Source organism: Chinchilla lanigera, unplaced genomic scaffold, assembly GCF_000276665.1.
Source record: "Chinchilla lanigera isolate Chin_1 unplaced genomic scaffold, ChiLan1.0 scaffold00033, whole genome shotgun sequence".
Lineage (NCBI taxonomy): Eukaryota > Metazoa > Chordata > Mammalia > Rodentia > Chinchillidae > Chinchilla > Chinchilla lanigera.
This window is the reverse complement of record NW_004955434.1, coordinates 16,265,716-16,274,042: the sequence shown is the minus strand read 5'-3', so window position 1 is coordinate 16,274,042 and position 8,327 is coordinate 16,265,716. Positions and strand designations below refer to the sequence as shown.

The window sequence follows — 8,327 nt, the reverse complement described above, 5'->3', positions numbered from 1 at the left end:
ATCCTTTGTGGTTGTAAAACCCCTTCTAACCACAATCCAGAGAAGAAAAGTAAACACAGGAACCAAGAAAGCAATAAACATTTTTATATACATCTATAAACATCTGTGGTTCTTGAAACTCCCATTTTTAATTACTACTAATTCAATGTACCTTTCTCCTTTTGGCTTCTTTTAAGCCTATTTCTCTCGTTAAACTCATTTGTCTCTCTGGTCCTAGTGAACCCATTTCTGGCCCTAATGAGCCACCATCCCCACGCTTTACCCCGATGTGCCTGTGCCATGCACTCCAGTGCTGAACACTAGCTCTCACAAATGAGTTCCCCGCCATTGTGCGATCATGGGAAGCGTTCTCACGGCCCACCTGTATCCTACCTGGTGTACCTGTTCAGGCTCCAAATGTGACTCATTGTGTGTTTGCTGTACCCTGGGAAGGAATGGTGGCAAGAATGAGGAAAAGATAGACGAAAGACAAATAACTGGGTCAGGTGGAAGCAACCTCTTTACATGATGGGTAAGCGGACCTGAACACCAACAGTAGGGGCGTTTACTTATACTCGTGAGAAGTTAGTATCGCGAGACACAAGGTTGCCTAGCAACTAATCACTGAAATTGTCTGGGCAGGATGTTTTTCCCAAGACTGGTGTAGCTGAACTGCTTGAGGCACTCTGGCTCTGTCCTGCCCTCACACATATGACCAGTTTCAAGCTCCAGCCACTTCCAACAATTTGGAGGTCGTCTGAAAGTCTTATCGTTACTATTAACTTATATCCCAGCTTTCAAGATAAAAGTGTCCTCATATTCTCTTATTCTAGAGGTTTTCTCATAATTTATATTACAAAGGGAAAGTAAAAAAAAACATTTCCAGAACTATAACTGCAGAGTCCCCTCAGTTGGTGAAATCAACATACCACTCTAATAATTTAAATAAGAATTATTCTAGATGAGAATTACTTAAACCTAGTAAGATGTTTTAAGTGAAGCCCCAGTCTTTGTCTAATAGAGTATTTATTTTTAAAGTAAATAGGAAATTTCCCAGTATCCAATGCATCATATTCCTCTTCCCTAGTCTTCTGAGTTAAATTAATTAAATATATTTCATTTTCATTCCCTTTCTGGGTATAATCTTTCTTTAAAAAGAGGAAAATAGAGGAAATCAGCTTGGTAGATGAAACAGCCCACTAAAAGGACGTTTCTGAGATCAGCTGCCTGCCAAATGCTTCTTTTTTCCATATCAAATACAGTTTTTCAAAGGGTTATTTTGTTTTATATTGTTTTTAATTTTTATCTTGTTTTTGTAGAATTTGATGCTTATTGTTGATAGCAAATAAGCTAGAGAAAGGTAACACAGAAATTGTGTATATTTCTAGCGATTAGGTTTTTAAATCTTACTTTGAGTTAACAGGAACTTTGCTTCTACAGAAGAATTCTACCAAGCAATGGTCACATTTGATTATAGAATAAGTTCCTAGAGCTAGTTCATGCTGCATAATAGTTAGGTTAGGGTTGAGAGAACAAAAGGTTCTACTTGGGAGACTGTAGTACACTTTTCTTTGGGTATAAGGGTGATGCCTCTCTGAACTGGAAAACCATCACCTAGTGGATAGAAGCCTAATTTCTGGTTTTTCACATTGGCTGGGATAAGTAATAAAAGTCACAATCCTCACTTTCTGGTAGAATGATTTATAAATACTTATAAATCATACATTTCAAATAATTAAACAGCAGTAAAGGGCCAAGAATCACTTTTAAACACAGAATTGAGGTCTGAAGGAATGCATATGTATAGCTCTTATGTAGAAGAATCATTTGTAGATAGATGTGCTCAGGAGTTGGAGTTACAGTGGAAAGTTCTGGACTGAAATTTTTTGTTTTTCTCTAGGATACATAACATTTTGTTGGTGTGATAAACTTTCCATGATCTTGTTATTTTGGGGGCTTATTTATTTTTACCTTTCAAGTCAAAAACATAGAGAAAAGTTACTAGAAGTGCCATAACTTTTGCTAAAAAGATTTCTGAATTCTAGAGAAGATAGAAATTTAAATTGCTGAAGAATTTCAATGAGAAATCTTTGAATGTGGTTGTGAAAAATGTTCCACATTTGAAGAGCAAAAGTGAGTATGACTCAGCCACAAAGAAAGATAAACAAGAAACATTTATAGCCAAATGGATGGACCTTGAGTCCATACTCTTAAGTGAAATAAATTGGACAAATGTGTAAATATCACATTGTCTCTCCAATGTGAGAAACTGAAAGTATAAACAAGAGCAAAAATGAATAATAAATACTGTGAAATAGAAAATAATTATTTAAAAGGAAAGAGGAACCGAGGTGGGGTAAAGAAAGGGAAAGAAAAATTGAGAAAAGGGCAAAATGGAAACATAGCTTTGTAAATAAGGGAGAAGAGGGGTTAAAGGGAGGGGAGGAGAACAAAAAAAAAGAAATCAAGATATATCTTGTGCAGGTACAGACTCCCTATGATGAATGTGATCATTATGTATATCTAAATTGTACTAATGAACTTAATAATAACTAAAAAATCACTATCTTAGACCTACCATTTTGTAATGTGTTTGCCTTATGTTGCCTCATCTACATTATGGGCTCTTTTCTTATACAGCAGCAGTTGCTCAGAGCAGGTTTGCTCAGGGAGGAAAGGAAAGAAAGGATGAAGAAAAAGTTAGTTTAGGGTAAGGAGAGCAGATCGTTAGTCTCTGGTCCACTAAGATTTCAGCACTGAAAGCTAAACATGGACAAAATCAATTCTAACTTTAGTTATGAAATATTTTATGTAAATTACTAAAAGCTTCATAAATATCTGCCTTACCATAAATATGAATTAAAGATTATCAATAAATGATAGATTCATTAGGCGTAAAAAGGCACCAATGATGCTACAAATGCGAACCAGCATTGATTTGCTGTCATCTGTTCTCTCCAAACATTTTCTTTAGCTTTTGAGTTTGTGAAAAGGGAGACTCAGAGAAGGGTGGTAAGTTAAGGGTATTTGTCACATATGGAGGAAGCAGAAAAAAGGATTGGATAAAGTGCGTGAAGGTCGGGAAGCAAGTTCTGCTTATTTCCATAAACATTGCCAGAACTAGTCCCAGTGAACTGCTTTGATGCAGTGAACTGCTTAGATGCTGGTGTGTGTATTTAACCATTCTGAAATGTGAATTCGTAAATCAATGGGAACTGCTTCCTAGTGTAATATAGCTAGAGATAGATATATAGTAAATATATTATATATTATAAATATATAATGCAATATATAATAAATGTATTATTAAAAATATATTTCTAATAATAAATATATATTTATATTTTTTATATATCCATATCACCTTATTCTCTCTCTCTCTCTAGATATATATATATGTGTGTGTGTATATATATATATATCACCTTAAACTCACTTTACAAATTGGGGACAACATCTACTGGAAAAACAAAGAATCATTAGAGAAATAACATTTAGGCATTCTTTATCACCTTTACTTTCACAGGTAAGAATGATAATCACAGTTATCTAATCCAGCAGTGTCATGTGAGGAAATTAGTATTTCCTTTGTCCTTTACTGTATGAATCATCTGAACTCTTGAGAAGCATCAGGACAGATGGCATAAGATGCAGAAATGAAATGAAGCCAAAATCTAGACATTCCATATGATAGTTTTCTGGATTAAATTATTAAATTGGCCTGATCTCAGGACTATTTCTCCAGTGTAGATTTGACTTGAAGTATAACCAAAATAAAATTTAATTTGAACATATAACACAATGACTTTTCTAAGTTTATGAGGAGAATGTTTTTTTCCTGAGAAAAATTTTTTTTTGCCAATATCCTATGTGAACACATTAGACAGTGACTGCTTTCTGGAAATAGATGATTGTTTAGAAGCTCAGCGGCTACAAGAAGATTGGTGGTATTTTCCCCTACTGTTGTTTCTCCCTGGTCCCTCTACTTTCTCCCACGGAAAAGGAATTATTTGTATGTTGTTTGCAAGCCTTTATAGCAGTTCCCTTAGTCCCAAGAAGTCCCACTTCCCATCAGTCCCAAGATGGTTTTTGTCTCCCCCTGCCATTATACTCCTTCACAGATCATACAAAGGACAATTCCTTGCCTCTTTCTGAAAAATAGTTAAGAGCTCAAATCCTGGAAATGGGAGGGTATAGTCAGTTAATAAAAGCCATTGCCTGAAGCTAAGCTGAGACAGTGAGGCCAGCTAGAATGAGGAGCTGGTAGGGGTGACGGCAGGCAGCACATGAAACCACAGCTCATTTTCAAATTGTCCTGGTTTCATCTCAAGTTGGTGTTTGTGACTTTTTCCTGACATATGAAGATACCTGAGGCTGTGGGTGTTCAGGGGTTGGAGATTTACCAGAAGCCCCTTTTCCTTCCTGTACTCAAATCTGCATCTTCTATAGCTAAACATAACCTTCCCACCAGGAGCCTCTCTTCTCATAGCTTGTCCACTTTGTGATCACTTTAGCTTTCTTTTGGACCCTCTGTAAGTCTTCTGTACCTATGCTGTTTATATGGTTGAGCAAAAATTTAAGGGTGTAAAGCTAGTTTTCTTAGAAGTAGGATCAATGGTTCAATCTCAATTTATATTTAAAGAAATACAGCCTGCAATTGAACATAAATTTTAAGCATTTGTTTATGACATCATAACAATTAACCCCCTTAAACCTTTTAAAAAATATTTTTACTTCTACTTTGTCCTAAGCTTACCCTTCCAAGGAAGGGTGTGAAGTCACATACGCTCTGCTGGTCATTCCTCAATACTTTCCGCACATAGTGTTGCCTCACTTCTTTCTTCCCTCCCTATTCAGGAAATGCCATCCCTGCCTGCCAGACATGTCAGGCTGATGCAGAACTGCATAGAGTTCTTCCTGACCACAAAGGGAAGCACAGAATAGCCCCTAGGAAATGCAGTTTATCTCCAACTCTGGCAGCATTAAGTCAAACTCATCCCATTATACGGGTTCATCATCTAAATAAATGATAGCAAGACAGAAAGAGAGGGGAGGAGAGACATCTGCTTGAGAAGATGTGTGAATAGGGAAGGTGAGACATGCATTAGTGAGTGAAGAACAACTCACCATTTTTTGTCGTAGTAATGCAAAACAGGCTAATACAGGGAGAACAGTGACTGAGGATAGAACTTAAAACATGTTTTACTGCTGCTTTTGCTAATGGTTATACTTTCAGGATTGAGACTGTATTGTTAGAAGGAGAATCCCCTCCACCCAACCCCTGAATTCCAAAGGAGTTATTTCAACAGTACTATCATCTCAGTAAGGTGGCCACTCTCAGAGAACTAGCCCTGTTTCTCAGTGTATGTTCTAAGGAAAAAAGACAAGACAGTAAAAGGTTTATTCCCATCCTGCAATCTGAAGATCACAATGGCTAACTGAGCTACCAGTCTTTCCCTGATTTAAAGCTCCTGTTCTTTTGCATCCCACATCTTTATTACTTAGACTGTTCATGGTTTTGTTTCTTGTGCTTGCCCTTGGTTGCCTGTTTTGGCATCTTCTTTCCTTTGTTAGCTCATCTCCCAGGGATGGTAGTACATGGGGGCTCAGGACATACCTCCTCAAGACATGGTGACTTGGTATATTGAATATTTTCACCTGAAAGAATTTGAAAAATGGAAAGTTCAGGACAGACTTTCTGACATTCCTCTGAAGGGAGTCATAAGGCCTGCTTTCAAGTGGAAGGTGCTTGTCCCTCTTTCTGGAGGAAATGAGCGTGTTTACCTCAGAGAAGAACCTGAATAGCAGGGATTGCTAAGTTGTCTACTCTTACCTCATATTTCTTTCTTTCTTTCTTTCTTTTTTTTTTTTTTTGGATCTTATTTACGCTTTGAGTGTCTTATGCTAGGGAGATAATACAATGTTTACACATGTGAGTCTGATTTATTTCACTTACGAATATGGTCTGTAGTTGCAACCATTTACCTATAAAAGCCTTGAGTTTATCTTTCTTTGTAGCTGAGCAGTACTCCATTGTATAAAAAGACCACATCATTTTTAGCCATTCCTCAGTTGATGGTCATCTGGGTTGTTTCCAAGATTTGGCTATGACAAATTGTACTGCTATAAACATGGGTGCACACATATCACAGTGGTATATAGTTTTCAATTCTTCTGGAAAAATACCTAGAAGGGAAATAGTTGGATCAAATGGGACCTCTAATGCTCGTTTTTTGAGAAATCTCCACACTGATTTCTACAGTGGTTGCACCAGTCTACATTCCCACCAGCAATGGAGAAGTGTTCCTTTTTCCCCAGAGTCAAGCCATTATTTGTTATTGGTTGATTTTTTGATGTTCATCATTCTTTCTGGGGTGAGATGGAATCTCAGTGTTGTTTTCATTTGCATTTCTCAAATGACCAATGATGTTGAACATTTTTTCATATATGTATGTGCCATTTGTGTTTCTTCATTTGAGAGATGTGTATTTATCTCAGATGCCCATTTATGGATTGGGCCTTTTAATTTTGGGGGCCTGATTTTTAAAATTTCTTTATATATTCTATAGAAATTGTTTGACTAAGGACAGTGACTAAATTTTTTTCCCAATTCATGGGATTTTTTCTCACTCTGTTGGTGATTTCTTTTGATGTGCAAAAACTTTTCTGTAAGAAGAGATCCCAGCTACTGATCCTTTGAAGTATTTCCCCTGCAGTGTGGCTTTTGTTCATAAACTCTCTGCCTATTTCTATGTCTTCAAGATTTCTACCTACTTTCTCTTCTAGTAGATTTAGTGTTTCTGTTCTAATGTTTAGATCTTTGATCCAGTTTGACTTTATTTTAGTGCATGGTGATACACATGGGTCTAGTTTTAGTCTTTCACATTTGAAAAGCCAATTTTTCCAGCATCATTTATTAAAGAGGCTATCACTCTTCCAGTGAACATATTTGGCTCCTTTGTCAAAGATAAGTTGGTATAGTGTGTTTGTAATTGCAACTGCATCTTCTACTCTACTCTATTGATCCTCTGGTCTGTTTTTTTTTTTTTTTGCCAGTACCATGCTGATTTTATCACTATAGCTTTATAGTATAATTTCAAATCAGGGACTGTAATGCCTCCTGCCTTGCCTTTGTTGCCCAGGATTGTCTTTGCTATTGTAGGTTTTTTTTTCTGGTTCCAGATGAATTTTAGGAATGTTTTCTCTAGATTTGTGAGGTATGCTAATGGTATTTTGATCAGGACTGTATTAAATATGTATAACAGTTTTGAGAGTATGGTCATTTTTACAATGTTGATTTTTCCTATCCATGAGCAAGGAATATTTTTCCATTTACTGAAATCCTCTTCTATCTCTTTTTTCAGAGTACAGTAATTTTCACTGTATACATCTTTAACTTCTTTTGTTAGATTGATTCCTAAGTATTCAAATTTTTGGATGCTATAGTGAAAGGTATGATTTCCATAATTTCCATCTCAGTGTGTTTGTTGTTTGTGTATAGGAATGCTATTGATTTTTGAGTGTTGACTTTGTATTCAGCTATGCTACTGAATTTGTTTATTAATTCTAGGAGTCTTTTGGTGAAGTTTTTGGGGTCTTCTACATAGAGTATCAGGTCATCTGCAAATAATGTTAATTTCACTTCTTCTTTTTCTATCCTTATTCCTTTTATTTCTCTTGTCTAATTGCTCTGCCTAATGTTGCCAGAACTATGTGGAATAGGAGTGGTGACATCCTTTTCTTATTCTTGATTTTTAAAGTGAAAGCTTTCAGTTTTTGTCCATTTAGTGTGATGTTGGCTGTTGGTTTCTCACAGAAGGCTTTAACCAGACTGAGGTAAAGTCCATCTATGCCAACTTTCTGTGGGGTTTTTATCATGAATAAATGTTGGACTTTATCAAAAGCTTTATCTGCATCTACTGAGATAATCATTTGATTTTTAGCTTTGCTCTGTTGATATGATGTATTACATTTATTGATTTGCATATATTGAGCTACCCCTGCATTCCTGGGATGAATCCCACTTGGTCATGGTGTATAATCTTCTTGATGATTTGCTGCATTCTGTTTGCTAGTATTTTATTGAGGAATTTTGCATCTATGTTCATTGGGGAGATTGGTCTGTAGTTCTCCTTTTTGGTTGGGTCATTCTCTAGTTTTGGTAGGGTTTTTCTCTCGTTTTGGCATCAGGGTAATACTTGCCTCCAGCAATGACTGGAGGGAGAATTGATTCCCTTTCAATTTCATTAAAGAGTTTGAGGATTTTTGACCTTAAATCTTCTGTAAATTTCTTGTAGAATTCATCTACACATCCATCAGGATCTGGGCCTTTCTTTGTTGGTAAGTTT

At 36.3% G+C, this 8,327-nt stretch overlaps 1 long non-coding RNA gene across 1 annotated transcript in view; it reads left to right on the top strand.

Annotated features, from left to right (window-relative positions):
• Window positions 1-387: 387 nt before the first annotated feature.
• Window positions 388-8,327, top strand: part of LOC102013534 — an 18,007-nt gene continuing 10,067 nt past the window's right edge. The window contains exons 1-2 of the long non-coding RNA XR_261620.2: window positions 388-511; window positions 3,366-3,505. This is a non-coding gene — a long non-coding RNA (uncharacterized LOC102013534). The remainder of the gene's footprint in view (window positions 512-3,365; window positions 3,506-8,327) is intronic.